We start from the raw sequence: 4,235 nt of genomic DNA on the forward strand, positions 1-4,235 counted from the left end.
CCTCTGACTCTCTTCCCTCTCGTGCTCTCTGTCTCTCATTCTCTCTCTCAAATAAATAAATAAAATCTTTAAAAAAAAAAAAAAATGAAAATAAGGGGCACCTGGGTGGCTCAGTCCTTAAGTGTCTGCCTTCGGCTCAGGTCATGATCCCGGGGTCCTGGGATCGAGCCCCGCATTGGGCTCCCCGCTCACCCGGGAGCCTGCTTCTCCCTCTCCCACTCCCCCCTGCTTGTGTTCCCTCTCTCTCTGTCAAATAAATAAATAAAATCTTTTAAAAATAAATAAATAAATAAAAATTAAAACAGGGGAAGTAATATAACGCAAGTCAGGGCTGATTTGAAGATTCAATGAGTTACTATTGCTAAAGCACTTAGAACAATGTCATTTAGCACATTTGTACGCGTTCAGAAATCCTCCAAATCCTGGGTTACAACTATATTCTATGGATCCAAGCGAAAGCCTCTTCATATGGAACACTCAAGCACAACAGAGGCGACCGGTTCAGGTGACCTTGCACCCTAGCAATGGAATGTGGCAAGTCCAGGCCGGGGCAGAACACGGTCACGCAAAGCAGCAGCGAAACATGCCTGGAAGACTGGCTTCTGAAGCCGGCCTGGGTTCAAATTCTGCCTGGACACCAGTGAGGTGTGTGAGTGTGCGCAAGGCGCCCCTACCGTCTTGGTGCTTCAGCCGGCTGCTTTGTAAAGGCGGCAATCACAGCGCCTACCACACGGGCTCGAGAGGAGCACCCAGGACCGTATAACCCTTAGCACAGCCAACGCGCAAGGAGCCACACACACTCCTCCCATTAGCTCGGGTACTTGGCACACGCACTCCCTCTCGGCCCCAGGGCAGCCAAGTCCTTTCTGCTCTTTAGGCCTCAGTTTTCCCACCCTCATGCCTCCGGTTCAAGAGCGGGGCAGAAAAGAGGGTTAACTTGTACCGGGTCACCTATGCTGAGGCCAAGGGAGGTCTTTATTGTTGCCCAAGATCCAGCAGCCGAAACAGGGGCCGCCAGACTCCCATTCAGCTGCACATGGTTCTAAATTCACTCACCAAGCTGCTTTTCCTCAAGAGTTCCGTGGCGGAAAGCTTTCTAGATTAATACCATGCCCTTGGAATCTCACGTTTCAAGGGTTTAGGGATCCCCAGCAGTGATCCCGTGTGAGCTGAAGCCGCAGGAAGACATTTTCGAACCAGCGCCTGGGGCTAACAAGGTCCTTTCCCTGTGCTGGTAGAACCACCACCCTCAGCCCTTCTCCCCAGACCCGACTCCCCGGCCACAAGCTCCATGCCCCTGACTGGGGGCATCCTGTGCGGAGAGAGGACCAACGAACGTACCCCAAAGCTGGCGTCCCTGCCCGAGCTGGCGCGGCGGGGAGGCGGACACCACTCTCCCGAGGCTCAGCAGAGGCTCCTCGACGTGTCCTCCTCCAAGTTCCAGTCCGCAGCCGGCCGTGTCTTTGCTGGGAGAGTCGGCAGGGGCTGACGTGCTCCGTAGGCTCCCAAGGCTAGTAAGGGGCACCCAGTGACACCAGGGAGAAGGCTCTGAGAGGCACGCGCGCGGATCAGCAGATCCCAAGATAGTTGGAGGCACCTGGAGACCTAAGGCGGACGGAACCTGGAAACGGGGCAGGAGTGTCCTGGAAAAGGAGAGGCGTCTTAGGAACGGGATGTATGTGTGCGGGGCGCAGTCGTGGGGCAACGGCCAGACACAGACTCGGGCACTCCTGCCCCGCAGCCTCACCCTGCAGGGCGCCGCGCCCCCGCGCCCCCGCGCCCCTGCGCCCGAGCGCGCGAGCCCTGAGCTGCGCGAGCCGCTGCTCCGCGCGCCGCCGGCCGGGGAAGAGCGCACACAATGAGGCGCTTTCAGACGTGGCTGCGGTCCCGGAGCCGGCGGGCGGGAGCCGGGGAGGGAAGGACGGAAGGAAGGAGCCGGTTGGCCCCCGGCTCTCGCTACCCTCCCCACCTCGGGGGAGGGGCGGCCGCCCAGGGGCGGGCACGGGAGGACCGGGTGGGGGCGGGCCCACTTGGGCCCGGGGGCCGCGGGAGGCTGTCGGAGCGCGCTCGCACTCACCTCTCCTGCGACTAATTGACCAAAAAAGTTGCCTCCCGCTCGGTTCCCAGAGAAGGAAGCCTCCTGGGAGGACTAAAGGCCCTTGCGAGGGAAATCGAATCTTAACATTGCCCCTCCTCGCTCTCGGTGGCATCCTCACAGCGGAGTGACTTGGAATCCAAGCCGCTTGCCAAGCCCCCAGCCTCAGACCCAAGCCAAATGCAAGGCATCTTGATGCCAGGCGGACACACCGCGCGGCCTCCCCAAGCAGTAGCCGAGCTGGGGGGGGGGGGGGGGCGAGACACCAGGACCCCAAACACTCAGGGGCTGGGCCCAGAGCAGGCTGTCCCCCTCCCTGTTCTAGCCTCAATCCAGAGGCCCAGGCTTGATAGCAGGTCCGGATAAATACAGGGTATGTTTCAGTAAGTAAAGCAGTCCGCCCCCCCTCCCCCACCCAGATAACAACAGAGGGCAGGTATCTGAAAAAAAGAGAATTCTGATCTCTTGTAATCCGTGGTGGGATCTAAAAGAAGTCTCTGCTTCTGGGAGTATAAATTAGTGCATTCTTTCCTGGATGCGGTTTGGCAAGATGAATTTAAATCTTTAAGAACAGCCATAGCTTTTTTTTTTTTTTTAAGATTTTATTTATTTATTTGAGAGAGAGAGTGAGAGAGAGAGAGAGCACAAGAGGGAGGAGCGGGAGAGGGAGAAGCAGACTCCCTGCCGAGCAGGTAGCCCGATATGGGACTCGATCCCTGGACTCCAGGATCATGACCTGAGCTGAAGGCAGTCGCTCAACCAGCTGAGCCACCCAGGCGCCCCAGCCATAAGCTTTTTGAATTAGCAATTCCTTTCTAGGATTTATCTTTTTTTTTTTTTTTTTTTTTAAGTAGGCTCCACACCCAGCATGGAGTCGAACACGGGTCTTGAACTTACCACCGGGAGATCAAGACCCTGAGATCAAGACCTGAGCTGAGATCAAGAGTCAGATGCTTAACTGACTGAGCCACCCAGGTGCCCCTCTAGGGTGTATCTTAAGGAAATAACTGGCAATAAGGATTTATTTTTTTTAAATATTTTATTTATTTATTCGACAGAGGGACACAGCGAGAGAGGGAACACAAGCAGGGGGAGTGGGAGAGGGAGAAGCAGGCTTCCTGCTGAGCAGGGAGCACGATGCGGGGTTCGATCCCAGGACCCTGGGATCATGACCTCAGCCGAAGGCAGATGCTTATCGACTGAGCCACCCAGGTGCTCCAGCAATAAGGATTTATACACAAAGTTCATAAAAGTGTTGTTTATGATAGTGAAAAAATTAGAAACAGTACAAAAGATTAAGAAAGACTTGTACCAGAATGCCAATAGGACATTTAAGGACATTTATTTTCTTTAGGTTACAGTATTTATATATTTTCCCCAATAGGCATTTAGAATTTATCTAGTCAGAAGGAACAAGACATCTTAAAGAGCATGAACATGATGGGGCGCCTGGGTGGTTCAGTCAGTTGAGTGTCTGCCTTCAGCTCAGGTCATGATCCTGGGGTCCTGGGGTAGAGCCCTGGGGTGGGCTCCCTGCTCAGTGGGGAGTCTACTTCTCCCTCTCCCTCTGACCCTCCCCTCCCTCTGTGCTCTCTCAAATGAATAAATAAAAATCTTTTAAAAAACCCTAAAAATCATGAATATGAGGAGAAAGAAAGAAGACAGAGAATTGCTTTTTAGTTGATGGGACCTAAGCAGGGTCTTAGGGGCCCTGATTCACACAGAAACTGGATAATCATTTCACAGAATTAGAGATCTCCCCCATCCCAAATATTGCATAATTGTCTCAAACCCTGACTTAGCTATGAGTTTACAGCTCAGTTGATAAAATCCTGTGCATTTCTCACCCTTTTCCCTCTTGCCACTACACTGTGTCATTCAGGTTCAGAAACTACCAACATCTGATCTGTAAATAATTTGATATTTGCCAGACACAGTTGTAATTTTCCAGCCTGTGGTTTCCACATGCCATGTGGATTCCACCGAAAACGGACATGTACTTGGGGCTGGACCAGGGGACTTTGCCAAAGAGCTAACAAAAGCTCCAAGGCAGAGCCCTGGCAAGGTAAGGCAGCTGGTGAGTAACCCGGGGAAGTGTGCGCAACCTCTGCCCTCCCCACCCCTTTTCCAAACTCTTCTC

The 4,235-nt window shown here is 53.5% G+C and overlaps 1 protein-coding gene across 2 annotated transcripts in view; it reads right to left on the minus strand.

The window, feature by feature from the left end:
- The window catches only part of LOC116644649 (carbohydrate sulfotransferase 6), a 12,384-nt gene extending 10,886 nt beyond the window's left edge, over nt 1-1,498 (minus strand). Inside the window, exon 1 of one of the 2 annotated variants that reach the window (XM_032424382.1) lies at nt 1,342-1,498. The gene's annotated coding sequence lies outside the window, so the exon portion shown is untranslated. The remainder of the gene's footprint in view (nt 1-1,341) is intronic. The other variant, XM_032424381.1, reaches the window with a different exon arrangement.
- Nucleotides 1,499-4,235: the final 2,737 nt, after the last annotated feature.

This window comes from Phoca vitulina, unplaced genomic scaffold (genome assembly GCF_004348235.1).
Source record: "Phoca vitulina isolate PV1807 unplaced genomic scaffold, GSC_HSeal_1.0 scaffold30, whole genome shotgun sequence".
NCBI classification, from domain to species: domain Eukaryota; kingdom Metazoa; phylum Chordata; class Mammalia; order Carnivora; family Phocidae; genus Phoca; species Phoca vitulina.